This window comes from Pygocentrus nattereri, chromosome 28, assembly GCF_015220715.1.
Source record: "Pygocentrus nattereri isolate fPygNat1 chromosome 28, fPygNat1.pri, whole genome shotgun sequence".
Lineage (NCBI taxonomy): Eukaryota > Metazoa > Chordata > Actinopteri > Characiformes > Serrasalmidae > Pygocentrus > Pygocentrus nattereri.
Genome location: NC_051238.1, coordinates 16,252,243 through 16,271,621, shown reverse-complemented (window position 1 = coordinate 16,271,621; position 19,379 = coordinate 16,252,243). Strand labels below are relative to the sequence as shown.

The window sequence follows — 19,379 nt, the reverse complement described above, 5'->3', positions numbered from 1 at the left end:
CAGTTTTTCAAAGAAATCTGCAGGGATCATTTTCCACACCTCCAAAGTTCAGTCTTAGAAGGTCTTTTGCATTTTCTGCTTGTCACAATCAAACTAATCCCAAACACATTCAGGGATGTTGGGGTCTGGACTCTGGGGTGGTCTATTGTTCTGAGAGCAGCAGCAGCTTCTTCGTTTCATTTACAGATGTTCTTTTTTGTCTGTTTCATTTTCTCAGTAATAGCTTCTTGACAGCTATACATCCTTTCAGACTCATATTGTTGGGTTTTGTGGTTTCTGACATTTACACAGTGGTGTAATGTAGTCATATTTAATGTGGTAAGCATGCAGTTCTGTAGAATGAATGTGATGGGGTATGGTCAGAGAACTAAGATTACTAAGCAAGGTTAAGAGACAAAGTGAGAGAGAAAGAGAGCAAGAGGGAGAGAGAAGGTGTGCAACTGCACAACTGCCAGCTGAACAATGCAGAGTCATTTATTCTAATTTAATATTTATCTGCTGAAAGAGGTGAGTTATCAGCAAAGAGTAAATGGAAACACAGCCAAGTGTGACCAGGGGTGTGAGAGAGAGAGTGAGAGAGACTGAGAGAGAGTGTGTGTGAGAGACAGATAGAGAGAGAGAAAGAGAGGATGGGTGATGTCCATTAGTTGGAGCATTATAAAATAAAACTCCTACTTTGTTATCATAATTAAGGCTGCTGAGTAGAGTTTTGTCTGTCAAGGGGAAAAAAGCGCTATTCACAGGCCTCCTCCGCCTGCAGCAGGCTTTTTAAAAATGCCTGAGACTCACTCACTCTGGCCTAGCACTGCTCACACTGAACAAAAACCACTCAGTAGCTGCAGTGATGAAAGGGCTTTGCTTGTGTCCAAGAATTCAGAGAGTGTTGCATTTCACTGCTGTCGGAACAAAACCTCATATGAGACCCTTACAGCAGAAGGAAAAAACCTAGTTCACTTTGAATGTAAAGAGCTCGTATCCTCCATATTTTTTTTTGTATTTCATTATTCCTTCCCCGAGGTCCACTAATGATATTTGTGTGGGTTTATGCACAAAAATAGTCCGAAATCTTTTTTACATGAACTCTCTTTATTTTGTAGAATATTATTGTTACTGTGCCTTTAAAGGGGGATTTGACCAATTTTTCAAAAGGTACTACATAATTAAACCAAAATTTAGAGTGGTTTGATGTGAAATGCTCCATTTAGGAGAAACTTACCAAGTTAAGTTAAGTGATACTTTTTTGATCCCACAACCGGGGAAATTCCACCTCTGCATTTAACCCATCCGTGAAGTGAAACATCACATACACACCAGTGAACACACACACTAGGGGGCAGTGAGCACACTTGCCTGGAGCGGTGGGCAGCCCTATCCATGGCACCCGGGGATAGGTGTCTTGCTCAAGGACACCTCAGTCCTGGGGATCGAACCGGCAACCTTCCGGTCACAGGGCCAGATCCCTAACCTCCAGCCCACGACTGCCCCCAAGTCAAAGTTGTGATAAGAACCAGACGTCCAAATGGTTTACTGCATCTAAAAGCCTCACTGAAAGTTATTACATGTAATGGTTCTGAATGCACCGCCTGATGGCTGAGACACTGCTTCATAATATATTTGAGACACAATTTTTAGTGTAAAATTCATTTTAAAAAGCCCTTTCATGGCAGAGTGGTAAATGCAGTCTTTTTCTGATTTATCACTTTTTTGCTATTGTCAACATTACATCTATAAATTCAGAAGACTCATGTAGGTGCACTGGTCACTTTATATCGTCAATAACATGGCTAAATTTGACTTGTAGACATCAAAAGCTCTGGTTCCTATCACCACTACAGTGAACAAAGCCAAGACGGTATGTTTTTCTACAGTGAACCATTTTACAGCAAAGCACTCTGAACAACTTTGTTTACATTTCAGCCACGGAATTGTGCAGGAATTTTTGAACAATGGGTGAAATTCCCCTTTAATGCCAAGACTAAAGTGTACATTCATGTATTTGGCTCTCTTACAAATAGACAAGATAGGAAATTTCTAGACACTTAACCTTCTTTCCTCCAACACTTCACATCAAAGCGTTCTGATAACTGACTTATGCAGAAATTTAGCAAAATTGATGGATGTCCCCTTTAACACTAAGATATTTAAATTACCTCTGCTCTGATTAGCTACCATATTGAAAAAGCAGTCATGGTTTAAAGACATCTTAAAGATAACAATCACTGAGTGGGCTAATGTGCAGTAGGCTAAGTAGGCATGCATATGTACATTTATGGGTTCTTGTGATCACAAAACTGATTAATTGAAAATGGCTTGATGCTTAGTTTTCATACACAGGCCAAATGAGCTGAGGAGTGAATGGTTTGTTTTGCAAATTTAACACAGTTGCAAAAAATACTACATCAAACACTTTTATTTGGAAAAAAGTGAAGAAAATTCAGTTTTCCATGATATGGCCCTTTAATAGTATTATACCAGGCCTTTCATTCCATCAGGCTTCAAATATTCCATCCATTTCATTCACCCTAACATTCCAGATCATTATCAGACACAGTGTGCTCTACATTCTACCCAAAGGATGTGATCATTATCAAACTCACTCAACTCTAATTGCACTTTCACTAAAGAACCACAGCACAAAAAGTGAGTACCCTGTATGCTCTGAATAAAGGAATATTAAACTCCACTGCAGGGTTAATGATCCGTTCTGCCTTAACCTCATTCAAGAATTACATTCACCATAGTAAAGCCTGCCTTGAGGAGAGAAACAGAGAGAAGAGTGTATGCATTTGGGAGTGTGGGTAGGTGTGTGAGTGAGTGTGTGTGTGTGTGTGTGTGTGTGTGTGTGTGTGTGAATGTGAGTGTGTTGACTGTTGTGGTGCAGTTCCCTGTGATGAAACCTATCATTAATCCTCTTCCAGCTCCAGAGAAATCAGACTGTCCAATCTTTGCTCAGACAGCCCAATCCTCCTCAGACCACTATTCCATTTCTGGCAGACAAATAACCTGATTGGAAACATTAGATAAATGATGAGGTGCTCAGCAGTGCGTGAATCTCCAGTCTGGTATTATTTCATTAAAGGCCCATACAGGATTTTGCAGCACTGGCAGGCATGAAAAAAAACTCGCTAAAATATGCTGTGTGTGCGCTGCTGAGAGTCACCCTATAATGCCTGAAATAATCATTTAGAAGTCAGAGGTGTCGGGTCAGATTTCATGGCAGTTTTTCGGACCACATTGCACGTCTTTACATATTAATGTTACACACACAGACTTAAAAAAAGGTCTGGCTGTAGGTCTCTATTTGAATACTCTTTCAACGCGCTCGCACAAATTGGAGATTCATCCATTCTGAAGCACAGCCAGTGTCACAAAAAGAGGTCTCCAAGTCCCCATCACTTACATAGTGCAGCATTAAACTGCAGGCTTATTATTCAGTTATTAAACTTAAGCTTTATTGTTGAGTAACTACTTTGAATGAACCTTTCCATCCTCCGCCCACAAATGCGTTCTTTTGCAACATATATTGTGAGGTTGGACAAGATTTACAGACTGCTGGCAAAAATCCCATCCAACCTAAAGAATTGGATGATGGACTACAACAACAACAACACACACACACACATACAAGTTATTCATTATTTACATATTTACACACATACAAATTCCTCAGGCTTCACTAATTCAGCCAAGCAAAGCTAATAATCATTCTAACTAGCACATGCTAATACCCCTAGTGACTAACTATCCATCCATCCATCCATCCATTTTCTAAGCCGCTTCTCCGTCAGGGTCGCGGGAGTGACTAACTAAATATACTAAATTTAACTGCCTATATCTTGGGACTTGGGACTTCTTGCCCCAAAAGTCTGACAATGTTTTCACTTTAAAAGGAAATAAAACTTTTTTTCTCTCTCAATACCAAATAAATTACTTAATAATAAGACAGTATAATATGAAGGCATACATCACTACTGTTCAAAATTTGATCAAATGATCTCTAAAGTTTCAGCAGGAATAAAGCCCAGGAATGTGATCATACAGTTAAAATTTTAGAATTACTTAGAGCACATACAATTCACTAAATGTGCTGAGATTCGTTTTGGCCAGGAATGAGAATTAAGGCCTCATATCACAGAAACAACAAAAGCCTGATTAATTCTAAGAGAGCTTAGAAAAAGATGGTCATGTAAAAATGAATTACATACTTAAACCACACAAATGTTATAAGTGCTATAAGGGAAAAAATAAATGCAAGAGAAATGTAGGATATGGACCTTTTAAAGGGTGTGTGGGACAACCCAATACCCTGGGGAGCTTCTTCTCTCATGCTGTCTTGCCATCTGAAATGAATAACACACTTTAAATGTAGGTATTTTAACAGAAACAATGTTATAGGCTACAGTTTCTCAGATATTGTCAGCATTCTAAACCTTGTCCAGTCTTGCAAGAAAAACTAGAAATAGATGTATTTGAGGGCAGAGAATGGCAAGGTCAGTTATTCAGCACCTAAAATTAAACAAATATGTGCGTTGTGTAGTTGATGATAATGAGAAATTCTGGGCCATGTATGGACCCTCAGGGTTTAATGGGTTGAATACATCAGTCCACCATGTGACCCAGTCTGCCTCTCGAGTCAGGATTAGTCTACAGCAGTCTATTCCCTTATCTCACCTCTCTGCCTCTCTCACACACATTATACACACAGACACAGTTTTGTCTCTAATCCCCTGAAGACATTCACGGACGAGAAGTGTACATGCCACTTTTGAACATTGCCCCCTCCTCCAAAAAAAATGTGGCCCTAGGACTCTTCTCATCACTATGGTAACGGCTGGTCATCTGGTGTCAGTCAGGTGTTTCCGTGGTAACTGCCAGGTTGTGATTGGTCAGAGGTCTTCTGGGATATGAGGGCCAGATGGCATTATGGGATATGTAAGTCATCCGTGACACGCGCCCCCGGAGAACCAGCTGAGCCTTACACACTGACCAGAGAGGCTGCAGGTACGTGTGTGTGTGTGTGTGTGTGTGTGTGTGTGTGTGTGTGTGTGTGTGTGTGTGTGTGTGTGTGTGTGTGTGTGTGATGTTTGGGTGTGTGGTAAGACCAACTGAGCTTGATGAGGAGTATCTAATTGACTCTGCCAGGCCTTATGACACCTCGTCCACTCCCCAAAGGACTGGGTGGTGGAAAAAGCAGCACGTTTCGTGTGTAATGTGTTTGTGTGCGGTACATTAATTGACAAGTTGTAAATTCACTATATGCCAAATACAGATTCCCTGAAAGCACTTTAATTAACTTTTGTTCAAAAGTAATTATCAGGAAAACTGATAGAGCTCAAAGAAAAAAAAATGCCAAAAAAGAACCTCTCAGACAAGCCTTTTGTGTCTGTGTGTGTGTGTTTAAGGGATGATTAAAGTAGTGTGTGGCAGCAGGATGGCATCCATTATGAATTGTGGTGTAATGTGGCTACTATAAGGTGGGAGGGGGCAGCTCAGCATGATCCAGCCCACCAAGGACAGATGGAGAGAGGGTGAAATAAGAGAGAGAGAGAGAGAGAGAGAGAATGTGTGAAATAAGAGAGAGAAGGTAGAGAGGAAAAAGAAGAAGAAGAGAGACAGAGGGTGAAATGACAAGGATAGAGAGAAAATGAAAAAAAGTCCGGTGAAGAGACAGAGAATGAAAGTGAGGGGGCAGGAAAGGAAGACAGTCTCTCTCTCTGTCTCTTGCCCTCACACACACTCAATCACCCCCCCCCCCCCCCCAAAAAAAAACACACACACACGCACACACGCACACTCAATCACCCCCCCCCCCCAAAACACACACACACTCTCAATGAAACGCCCAGACTCACTGAAACGCAGAGACTCACTCAGTCATACGCACTGTTCTCTCAGTCAGCTGGGACAGACCATTAGGAGGTGCACATTATCTGAAGGACATTAATAATTTTGCACATTTTAGCCAAACCTGACCAGTATTAACTCTACAATTACAGTACAATTCCTTGTCTGAATTCAGTGGTCAGCAACACTCAGGTTAAGATTGTTGTAATGTTGACACTTTATGCATCACATATGTTTTGGCAACGGAAACCCATTTCATGAAGCTCCTGACATGCAGTTCTTGTACTAATGCTGCTTCATGAGGAAGTTTGGAATGCTATAGTGAGTGATTCAACAGTGGTTAGACGACTTTTACATAAAACACATTTCAGCACTCAATCTAAGTACCACTTCATGACTGAGCTGTTGTTGCCATATAGACCATTTCACAATGATAGCACTTACAGTTGACAGGTGACTGAGGAAGATCTATCAAGACGGAAATTTCACAAACAATAGAATTTGCCATTCTACTTCCAATGTTTGCTATGGCAGGTCACTGTAAAATAAGCCACTAACGCACCTTCTGGGTCCTTTTTCAAAGATACACTATATTTCCAAAAATATTCGCTCGTCTGCCTTCTCACGAATATTGACATCCCATTCTTAATCCATAGGGTTTAATATGATGTCGGCCCACCCTTTGCAGCTATAACAGCTTCAACTCTTCTGGGAAGGCTTTCCACAAGGTTTAGAAGTGTGCTTATGGGAATTTTTGACCATTCTTCCAGAAGCACATTTGTGAGGTCAGACACTGATGCTGTATGAGAAGGCCTGGCTCACAGTCTCTGCTCTAATTAATCCCAAAGGTGTTCTATCGGGTTGAGGTCAGGACTCTGTGCAGGGCAGTCAAGTTTTTCCATACCAACCTCCCTCATCCATGTCTTTATGGACTTGCACAGTCATGTTGGAACAGGAAGGGGCCATCCCCAAAATGTTCCCACAAAGTTGGGAGCATGAAATTGTCCAAAATCTCTTGGTCTGCTGAAGCGTTAAGAGTTCCTTTCACTGGAACTAAGGGGCAGAGCCCAACTCCTGAAAAACAACCATACACACCATAATCCCCCCTCCACCAAACTTTACACTTGGCACAAAGCAGTCAGACAATTACCATTCTCCTGGTGGTGCTTTAAACCACTGCATTCGACACTTTGCATTGTGCTTGGTGATGTAAGGCTTGGATGCAGCTGCTCAGCCATAGAAACCCACTCCATTAAGCTCTCTACGTTGTTCTTGAGCAAATCTGAAGACCACATGAAGTTTGCAGGTCTGTAGCGATTGACTCTGCACACTATGCGCCTCAGCATCCACTGACCCCGCTCTGTCATTTTACGTGGCCTACCACTTCGTGGCTGAGTTGCTGTCATTTCCCAATCGCTTCCACTTTGTTATAATACCACTGACAGTTGACTGTGGAATATTTAGTAGTGAGGAAATTTCACGACTGGACTTGTTGCACAGATGGCATCCTATCACGGTACCACACTGGAACTCACTGAGCTCCTGAGAGCGACCCATTCTTTCAATAATGTTTGTAGAAGCAGTCTGAATGCCTAGGTGCTTGGGTTTATACACCTGTGGCCATGGAAGTGATTGGAACATCTAAATTCAATGATTTTGATGGCTGAGTGAATACCTTTGGCAATGTAGTGTATATTTCAGTGACAGACTGAAGAGTCTTTTAATGGACATCCATGGTACGCTTCAGGTTATGTGGTAACACCTCAAAGCATGCTCTGCCTGCCGACACTGGAAAATATAAGAATGTTTTCTGCTCATACAGTTGAAAGATAACTCTCTTTTTTGGTAATTTAGTCATTGTTGGTATGTTTTGGCAGCTCTTGCTATAGCTTTAGTGAATTGGGTATTCACAGCCTATAAACTGCTTCTTATTAAAATAATAAAACGGCTAGAACTTAACCATGCGAAGTAGCACAAAAGCCACAGCCACTGAAGCTATATGTTGTCTTTTTCATGTTTTGGTAACTGATAAAAATCTAATAAAAAAAATCTCTCAAGCCCCTGTTCATATTTGGTTGCATTGAAGGCTGCCAACAGATAAGAAAAATAAAGTTCTATCTCACGCTGCTGTTTGTTTATGGAGGCTATGTGCTTTTTATATGTTGGTAATGTGTGGCTGAAACACCTAAACTCAATAATTACTTTCAATTTACTTTCAACATACATAAAAACCTACATGCTTTTGGCCATACTGTGTTTTGACGCATTTAATGTTACATGTTAAGGCTGAAAAGCTTTTCTGCCCTGCTCTTGCCTTCTTTCACACCTGCAGCTTGTGGAAAAGACAGGGTGGCTTATCATGGAGTAAAACAGTGAAATTTATTAAAATATTAACAATTATTATACTATGAAAGTATAGTAAAACAAAAAAATGAAACCTTTGAATGGTAGTGTATCCTGGAGTGCACAGGTGATGTGGATTGTGTACTGTTATGTGCAGTGGAGCGTGTAGTACCTGTGTGTGTATTGTAATCTCTGCAGTGTTCTCCTCTCACTCAGCAACACTACCTGCTCTTCATGAAGTCTTCCTCTCTCCAGACTCAATAAAATGAGCAACATGATCATACCTGCTACTTGAAGACTGCACTGCTGACTGGATCAAGTGCACACACACACACATACACACGCATTCACTCAGCATGTGGTGAGCAAATCGATTCTTAAAGACTGCGCTTCTGGATAGAAGTAGTTCACGCGCATGCGCACACACACACACACACACACACACACACACACACACACACACACACAAACATGCACGCGCACACACACACACAAACTCTAAAGCATCTTTTATGTATAATGTTCTCTGACAGCAATATCTAACTCAGAAGCATATGAGTAGCACTTTAGCAGTTACGGTTTTATGCTGTGCTCTGTAATAGAACTACTACAGCATTATTCCCTGTTAAATAGTTAATGACGCAGTTACTGAGTTACACCACTCAGCTTCCTCCTGCTATTACTCATTAGTCCACTGACATACAATATTCATATTAGTAAATCAAACTATATTGAGTTTCTCATCCATTGCATTGAACAGCTCTGACCTGGAAATGCACACACACACACACACAGACACATATAGAGACACACACACACAGTAATGTGTTTTTAAGTGAGTGTGGCTGATGGATTGGGAGTCTCTGCTGCCCTTAACAGCTCCTCATATCTGTCACACACACACACACACACACACACACACACACACACACACAAAGCTTTATACAGTGTGAAAGAAAAGAGAGAAGAGCTAGAGGACTCACAGTAGGAGCTCCCTTGGTACAATTTCCATTTACTTTAATATTATCTGATTAATTTAGTTTTATGCCTTTGAGCCCATCCAAGGCCTTTTCTATGTGTTGGATACCAAATTAGTGTTTTGCTCACTCTGCCATCTCTGTGATTAATATCATCTATTCACTCCAGTGAGTGGCCGGCCACGCCCCACCCCAGCCCACCACTGACCCTCCCTTGCTATCGCCAGAGAGGAAGCAGGTCAGACTTTGTCATTACTGCTATGCTGCTGGTTGCATTTAAAACTGCTGCTACTGCTTTACAGTCAGACAAGCTTTATAGAACGTGTAAAACTGTTCAGCTTGTTACATATGTGAGTTTCCAAATAAAGGTCACATAATTTACCTGTTTTTTGTACTTTACTTTTTCTCTCTGAGGTCTGTTTATATTTGTTTAGTTTTAAGCACCAGAAAATGCATTTTTACACTGCCCTTCTCTAACCGTTTTATCCCTCTTCATACTTTGAAAAAAATCTCTGCTCCAACTGGATGGCCTGTATTAGCATTGTGCACCATCATCTGATCATGCCGCCTAGCATAACTGTGGGGCGGGTGGTGTGTGTGTGTGTGTGGGGGGGGGGGTGGTGTTGTGTTCATGGATGTGCGTGGGTCACTGTCAAAAAAAAGCCCCCATCACACCCTCACACCAAGTTCTTTTTCAAAGATTTATTTCAGCGACAGGCTGAGGAGCCTCTTAATGGAAATCCACAGCACATTTCTCCACATTTCAGCTTATGTTTTAACGCCTCAAAGCGTGCTCTGCCTTCTGACACTGGAAAAAATAAGAATGCTTTCTGCTTAGACAGCTGAAAGCTAACTCTGTTTTTTGGTAATTTGATTTTTTTAGTATGTTTTGGCAGCTCTTGCTATACGTTTAGTAAATTGTGTATTTACAGCCTATAAATTGCTTGTGATTAAAATAATTAAAGGGCTAGAACATAACCATGTGAAGTAACACAAAGTCCACTGCTACTGAAGCTTTTTTGTGTTGATGTTTGAACTGATGTATAAATCTCGCAAGTCCTTAATCAGTTCTTGGTTGCATTGAAGACTGCTGCACACCTTTCAGTTTAACAAGCACTATGAAAAATAAAGTTCAATTTCATGCTGCTACAGATGTCCTAAAGCCTGATAACATATCAAGATTGATTCAGGACAAAAATGTTAAAAGAAAAAAGTTAAAAGAAAACTTACATGAAAACAGACAGCAGGACAAATATAATTACTTTAGTGCATCATAAGCCGCACACAGTGTTTTTTTGATAATTACATCATCCACTTTGATTAACTGAATAGTTTGAAACTATTGCTGACTGATGATATTGACATCAATAGGCATAGGTTTGCTGGGCATTGAGTTTTATTCAAAACGCAGTTCAGCCTGAAACCTTCCTTATAACTTCATTGTGAATAGGTGGGTTAAAGGACTATAGGAACTGTGTTGGTTTTCAAAACATCACAACAACAATTAATACAAAACAGGCCATATTTGTGGTTTAATTTTCACATATGAACCATATGGACTGAGTAGGAGTATAATATAAAACTTTAAAAATGTTAATATTTTATATATAGTTATTTTATTCCAAAACTAAGGTACACATAGACACTTGCTATGAACCAGACTATGCTCTTGTAGCTAGTCTATGCATGCAAGAAAGGTCAAGGAATTTGCCTCCTACATGGAATTTGATCCCTTGATTTCACAACCAATATAATTGGCACTTCATCTATCCTAACACTGTGACCTTGCACATGCATACAAAATGAACATAATTCATATAATTAATAATGCAGTATAAATTCAGGTTGTACAATTTCTTATTAGGTTAAAAAACCTGTGGGCGGAGCATGGACAGGTTATTTGACTTGGAAGCGCTTGTGCCTTAGCTGCCCCACAGAGCTCCTAATTACACAGAATGATGTTTGAGGAAAATAGGCTATTTATCATAATAGAGTGCTATTTAAGTCATAGGTGATTATTCTTATCTCATAGTGCATTATAATTATGCTCATAGTAGTTGTGGCTAATAAACCTCTCTATTTGTGATCCACCATTAATGAGAAGATCAACATGGCTTCTTCTAAACAGCTTCTAGTCTTACCAAATCCTGTTAAAAAGCAGCAGCAACCCACACACATGCTAAAACAGACATAATCAGCTGTGCTTTTCAGCCTGGTGTGTCTGTGTGATCAAAACCATCCCCAGAGCGCAGCACTAAACTGATCTCCATGCTTCTCTCCTCCCTGTCTGTGCCAAGCAGAGCTTCATTAGTGCTGCTGGGATAAAGAACAGTAAGCGTGTGAGTGCATATGTGTGAGAACAACTAACAAATACTCAGAGGAGAGCTATGACACCTCTATGTGCTCTGTGTGTATTTTCCAGTACTATGTTTAAATTCTGGTAAAAAGACGGCAAACATTTTAGCCTCTTTCTATCATGAAGCAGCTCTATCAACCTAATCCTTTTTTCTTCTTCTTCTTCTTTCGGCTGCTCCCTTTAGGGGTTGCCACAGCAGATCATCTGCCTCCAAACCTAATCCTTTTTTGAATACCTAAATAAATTATCCTCACCTGTGTTGATCCTGGTAGGGCCTTCTTAAAATGACAGTACAGCAACTACCTTAAATGAGCTTTTTTCCAATACCCAGAAGCAGTCAATTCACTGCACTAGAAACCAATTTTATTCTGATACAGCATCTCAGTGGGCCAAACTGCCAAATAGCAGTGCTACTTCCTGCTGGAATCAACATGGACAGAATGTCCCTGAACCACCGGAGAGCCATAGCATGATTCTGCCCATTAGAGCTAAGCAGATTAATGAAACCAAGCTGACCAATCCATCACCCAGCAGCGTATGTTGTCTGCACCCCTTTTGGAAGCTTCGGAAAGACATCCCAATGACCTACAGGACACCAGAGCTGAAGAATACTGACACCTTGTGTTCAGAGCAAGGAAACACATCTACAATTACTGTTAAGCTCATTTCACAGAGACATTTTTACAAGGTAACTTTCAAGTACAACATTACTATTGATCTGTAGGGATGTAGCAAGAACTTTCAGAATGAGGTGGCCAGGTAAGATCCAGAGATTTTATTGGGGTGACACACTGCTAAGAAAAAAACTTAAATAAAATGGTGTTACTGTATTAAAAATATGTAAAAAGCAATGCATTTGTTTTTCTATGTACATAACTAAATCTACCCATCATTTCCACATGAATAAAACCTTTACATTAAAACAAAATGGATGCAATGCATTTTAATCATTCATAAGGAAATCTTGTATTTGTATGAGGTAAATTAAATGTATCACTTTTCTTACTTAATGCTTACTGTTAACTAGTCAGGCCATAGAAGTTGTTTATTTAGGCCAGGGGTGTCCAGTCTTATCCACATAGGGCCAGTGTGGCTGGAGGTTTTCATTCCAAACCTGCAGCCACACTGATCTGGCACTGATTTGCACACCACCAATTTAGTGCCCTCACTATACATGAGTGTGAGTGTGAGTGCTGTCTGCTAGCCAGACAGCACTGCGTGACGGAAGAGAGAACAGGCCTGGCTTTAGCACAAATGTTTTAGATGGAATCTGGCCTACAACACATACATGGATTCAATGTAGTTGGCATGATAAACATAGAGCAGCACTTCTGAAGGGACCCAACGCACATTCACTCACCTGTTGGCTCTGCAAATTAGCCCATCACAGCAAGACACACTAATTATGAAATTCACCACTATCAGACTCTTATAACTGACTGCTAACTAAGCAGATGGCAGATTTTCATCATAGCATCTATGACTGACTACCTCATATCTATAACTGGTGGCCAGAAGGGTGGCCATGCTTCATGCTAGGGTGGAACTGGTCACCCCTGGCCACGCCTTGGCTACACTATATTGTCTTTATTAATGTACCACTCAAAAAAATCAAATGCTTACTATTAGACTGTGCTACCTTACCCTAAATTGCAGCTGATCAGCCAAGACATGTTTGGTGTCTGATGTAGATAATGCAGCTAATGTAGCTAACAAGTAAAGGAAGCCTATACCCCAACATTTAGCACTGCATCCCTAAATCATCACAGTTGCCTAAAACTGCCCTGAGTTAAGAGGCCCTTATTAGTCCCCCAACGGGGAAATTTCACCTCCACATTTAACCCATCCGTGCCACATACACTCTAGTGAGCACAAACACACTAGTGGGCAGTGAGCACACTTGCCCGGAGCGGTGGGCAGCCCAATCCGCAGCACCCGGGGAGCAATCAGGGGTTAGGTGTCTTGCTTAAGGACACCTCAGTTATGTGCTGTCAGCTCTGGGGATCGAAGCAGCGACCTTCTGGTCACGAAGCTGGTTCCCTAACCTCCAGCCCATGAGTGCTAAGTAATCTAAAATGGACTTACTTATGTGGTTTCTAACACTGTACTGTTAAGAGACAGCTGCTGCTAAAGGGTTTTTTAGCCATAAAAGAGTCATAAAGGGGAAATTTGTGTGGAGCTGGTTTTAAATTTAAATTTAAATTTAAATTTAAAATCACAGTAATTAAGCTCTTCTCATAACTCTAGTATAATAGACAGAGATGGACAAATCACCGTCCTTATGCCCATGTACTTATGTGCACTTTTGTCTTTCCATAGTACAGAGGGAGTCTGGATGCTTAAATACAATATGTTCTATTAATATGAGAAAGACTGTAATTAAATATATTAAAATGAAAAGCAGTGTGTGGATATCCTGCAGTCAATTTGAAAGATTCAGCTTTGAAGAACACCAATGTTATAGACAGCCCATAGAAGAGATCAACATCAAATCAAAAAGAGATCTGCTTAATATCTTCTAGACAACAGTAAGATCAGATGGAAAGATAAAGGAGATTTCTGCTGAAGTCTCCTGCTGCTCAAATATGTCTCCTGAAAAAAGAACCAAGTAATCTTGCATGTTTGCTCTGGAGTTTTGATAGAGAACTCACTAAAGTCACACATCAAGGTACTAACAATCATCCTTATCTACACCGTAAGTCTCCCCTCTCTTTTCTCTCTCCTGTCTCACGTCACCTTTTTAACTAACATTGTTTTAGGAGAATGTTCCTTACGTTTCCTGAGCCATCAAAGAATATTTAAGCCATAAAATCTTCCTCTGGGTTATGCGTTATGTGCATGGATGACAAACTAAACTAACACCAACCCCAGACCCTTTGTATTGTGATTAGAAAGTCCAAACTGACCCCAGGATCTGGCAAGATGTATAGCTGTGAATTGCCAGGATTATTATGAAGATGAACATGCAGCGTTTTCAGACCATTAAATCACAGAGGCAGGAACTGGCCCTGAGGCTGCGGAGGGAGAAACTGCTTCTGTGTGAAAGCAGAGGGCAGCCACAGTTCATTACACACATCACATAACAAACACAGCACAACACATCATAAAGCCCTCCAACGCCAACTCGGTCCTGAGGGGTAGTTCACGAAGCGGTATTTCTCAGTTCATCAGATCACTTAAGTCCAACGTCCACAGATTGAAAAGAGCTGAGGGACATTTCCTGTTGGAGTTATTAGGCTATTATGTCACATAGAAAAGCCCCTGCCTCTTCTTCAGCTAATGAAGAGACTGGTAAACAGCATAAAAGCTGAATTTAGTGTATCTTAACTTGTCTTAGAATCCGTTATGAGAATTGTGCAATGGAACCCTAACGACACACACACACACACACACACACACACACACACATATACACTATATGAACAGAAATATTGGGACACACTCTTATTATTACTGAATTCTGGTTGTTTCATTCAGTCCCATTGTCACAGGTGCATATCAAGCATCTAGCCATGCAGCCTGTCTTCACAAACATTTGTGAAAGAATGGGTCGTTCTAAAGAGCTCACTGAATTCGAGTGTGGTACTGCAATATGATACCACCAGCACAGCAAGTTTGAGAAATTTCATTCCTCCTAGATATTCCACAATCAACTGTGAGTGGTGTTATTAAAAAGTGGAACCACAGGAACTCAAAGTGGGAGGCCACAGAAAATAACAGCGGGTCATCGAGTGCTGAGGCACACAGTAAATAAAAAAGTCGGCATCGCTACTGACTCATACCAAGACATTTTGGACAATTCTATGCTTCTACCTTTGTGGCAACAGGTTAGGGAAGGCCTTTTTCTGTTCCAGCGTGACTGTGCCCCAGTGCACAAAGCAAGATCCATAAAGGGATGGTTGGGTGAGTTTAGTGTGGAGGAACTTGACTGGCCCGCACAGAGTCCTGACCTCAACTCCATCAAACACCTTTAGAAAGAACTAGAATGGAGATTCCGTGCCAGGCCCTCAGTAAGGCCCTTGGTAAGTAGACAAAGGGTGAAATGACACCAGTGACACCAGTACCTATCTAGACACCTCATTTATTTTTTGCTACAGCTTGGGATAGGTTCTCCAATGTGTTGCTGCAGGAAGAGCTATTGATGGATGTTTTTTTTTTTTAGTCTTCCCATTCAGTGTTATGACCAGCCGGCACTGTGTGCTCCTCTAGCCAAATATTCCAGTGTGCAGGCAGAGCTGTCTCTGTGATATACTCCGCTGCAGGCCACATGCAGACACACTCAGACTTCTGGTGACAGCGTCTACATCGCTAGAATCTGAACTGCAGTTAGAGAGAGTGTTTGTGGCCAGCTGTTGCTGAAGCCCGCAGGAGAAACGAGAATAACGCAGTGAGGCAAATGAGTGGGCTGACACAAGCCATCCACACCTCTCCCAATACTGCAGCCTCAGAGAGACAGCACAAGGGTGTGTGCGTCCCAGCAATGCAGCAATGTGCCTGATCATCTGTAATCGCACACAGCTTCACACACAGACACACACACACACACATATTTATGCCATGATCAGCATATATATATATATATATATATATATATATATATATGTATGTATAGGTGCACTTATATAGGTGCACTTTGTAGTTCTACAATTACAGACTGTAGTCTTGGTTGGATGTGAGGATTAAGTTATAATAATAATAATAATAATAATAATAATAATAATTCTTTATTTTTATATAGCGCTTTATCAAGGACCCAAAGATGCTTACAATTCAAAGTACATAGATTACACACATAACACAGACAACAACAGCACAGTAATACATACAAAAAAGACAAGGCAGTATATGGGAGGTCAAATGAAAGAGCATAGCAGACTGAGGGCAGGATATGAGTGTGGTGAGGCAGACCAGTTAACATAAGAAATGCTGTACAATGGCAGGGTCAGACATTGAAGGTATGAGGGAGGTTATAGGCAAGTGCAAAAAGATGAAATTTCAGGTAAGACTTGAATATAGAGAGTGAATTGGATTGTCTGACCAGTAGTGGAAGAGAGTCGAGGGGCAGATCTTGAGAAGGCTCGCTCACCAAAGCCTTGGAGGTTAGTTGGAGGGATGGTAAGTAGTCCAGCTGAAGACGAGCGAGAGGGCTTATAGGGAAGAAGATCAGACAGGTAAGAAGGGGTGAAATTGTTAAGATCTTTATTAGTGAGCAGAAGAATTTTGAACTGTATGTGATATTTCACAGGAAGCCAGTGGAGACGTAGGTGAGGAGACAGGCGGCAGAGTTCTGAACCATTTGAAGTTTGTGAATGGAGGAAGAGCTGATTCCCGCTAGAAGAGAGATACAATAGTCGAGACGGCTGGAAATGAAAGCATGGATGAGGATTTCTGCAGTTGACTGAGAGAGGGATGATCTGATTTTGGCAATATTGCGCAGAAGGAAAAATGAAATGTTGACAATGGAGTTAATATGAGCAGCGAACGAGAGAGTTGAATTGAGGATGACACCCAGGTTTCAGATCAGTGGGGAAGGAGAGACAGCTACATCATCGATGCAAAGTGTGAGAGGAGGAGTTTTCATGAGGGTGGATTTGGATCCAGTGAGAATGAGTTCTGTTTTGCTACTATTTAACATAAGAAAGTTATGTTTCATCCAACTCATGATTTCAGATTAGCAGGTTTCTAAGTGAGAGAGGGGTGGATTTTGAAATGATTTGCTATTGAGGTAAATCTGGGTGTCGTCTGCATAACAGTGAAAATCAAGATTGTATCGATGTAGTATGTTTCCAAGGGGAAGGATGTATACAATGAATAGGAGAGGTCCAAGGACAGATCCTTGTGGGACCCCTTGTGAGACAGCAGAGGTAGAGGAAGTATGAGCGGAGAGGGTGATAAACTGCTGCCTATTGGTCAGGTAGGATGTAAACCAGTCCAGGGCAGTACCATCAATGCGCAGTTCATGTAGCCTAGACAGGAGAATGGAATGACTCACCATGTCAAACGCTGCACTTACGTCAAGCAGTAACAAGATGTTTAAAGCACCAGCATCTGCAGACATAAGGAGATCATTAGTGACCTTATTTAGAGCTGTTTCAGTACTGTGGAATGGACAGAAACCAGACTGGGAAGGTTCAAAGAGATTATTAGATGTTAGGTGCTTTTGCAGCTGACTGGCAACAGTTCGTTCAAGAACTTTGGACAGAAAGGGAAGGTTAGAGATAGGACGGTAATTATTTAGGTCAGATGGGTCAAGGCCTGGTTTTTTAAGGATGGGTGTTACTGCGGCAACCTTATAGACTGAAGGAACCTGGCCTAGGAGCAATGATTGATTAATAAGGATGGTGAGGTGAGGGACCAGGACAGGTAGGCTGGCTTTAGTTAAGGTTGTAGGAAGTGGATCAAGAGAGCAGGTTGTGTTCTTGGAAGTAGTTATGATGTTAGCAATGAAGGAAGAGTCGACAATGTTAAAGGCAGAAAGAGAGGAACAGAATGGTTTATAGCCAGGAGAAAGAGTAGAAGGAGAAGACTGAAATGGGATATCAGCTGTAGCGATTGCCAGGGAGCTATTAATGTTTGCAATTTTAGCTTCAAAGAAATGTAAGAATGTGTTGCAAAGTTCAGAAGAAGCAGCTACAATGCCATCAGGGGGTTGAAAAAGCTTGGTGACCGTTGAGAAGAGATGACCGGAGTTTGTGCTGCATTGATTGTTAATGAGGCTAGAAAGATAACTTAGTAGTACATAAGGCATCTCTGTAGGTAGATATTTGTTGTTTAGAAGCTTCACCATGAACAATGAGCTTCGACTTCTTATGAAGTCTCTCCAGACAGGGACCAACCTGCTTCATAGTATGGAGCTCACCAGTATACCAAGGAGCAGGAGTGGAAAAAGACACAGTTTTGGTCTTCAGAGGAGCTAGTGCATTTAGAGACTCAGAGAGAGCCTCATTTAACAAGATAGCATGAGCTTCAGGAGAAGAAGGAACAGAGTCAACAGGACAGGCAGAAGAAATGGACTGGATATATATAAATTTATGATATATATAAATTATGATTTTAATCAACTATCACTGAATAATTAATGACTACTTAAAATGATTTCACACCCGTATACAAATCATCTGAATCATATCCCTAGAATCATTATTTTAATTCATTACTTTTTACAGATAATTTACCAGAACTGACTAATACCCATTGATCTGATACAAACATTCAATGAACCTCCATCTCAAACCAAATTGGCCCTAAAACAATGGGATCTAACCAAAGACCATGTGGCCATGAGGGACAGGGATGCAGTCTCACTTTCTGCTCTTAAATTCAGGGGTGTGGCTAAAATAAGGCTCCACCTATGGATTAAAACTTTTTGAATAAAGTTTTTGAGTTGAAAGGTTAAACTCATGATTAATTTAGCGCTGACTCATGACCTTTAGCGCTGCCCTAAAAAAAAGGATTTAAAAAAATTTTCAAAGTACAGAATTAAAAGAGAGAGCCTCTTTCCAACAGAAAGTATCCCATAAATTATGATTGTTTAATGTAATTAGCTTACTATCTCATAAGGTCTCATTTTTACTGTAGGTTTGAACCAATTCGTAGAATGACACATATGTATTATTTTGTAAAAAGAATAGTCAGAAACTATGTTTCCTTTGCGTGTGATCCAAAAAGGATCTTATCATGAAGCCATTCTCTGCCTCCCCCTCTCCATCTGTCTGTCGGATGGATTTAAATGGTTCTGGGTGAATGAGGAAATGAGGTGATGGCCCATGAACACTTCATCTGAATAACACTAGCACTGAGCTGTGGTGTCATGCTGTGTCTAATGGGCTTTTGTGTGTGTGTGTGTGTGTGTGTGTGTG

General features: G+C 40.9%; 1 protein-coding gene across 3 annotated transcripts in view; it reads right to left on the bottom strand.

Annotated features, from left to right (window-relative positions):
* kazna (kazrin, periplakin interacting protein a) overlaps positions 1–19,379 on the bottom strand; it is a 131,000-nt gene that overhangs the window by 68,217 nt on the left and 43,404 nt on the right. Inside the window, exon 1 of one of the 3 annotated variants that reach the window (XM_037535818.1) lies at positions 16,559–16,582. The exons of the other annotated variants lie outside the window; for them this stretch is intronic. The gene's annotated coding sequence lies outside the window, so the exon portion shown is untranslated. Of the gene's footprint in view, positions 1–16,558; positions 16,583–19,379 lie in introns of those variants that run through there. 3 annotated transcript variants of the gene reach the window in all.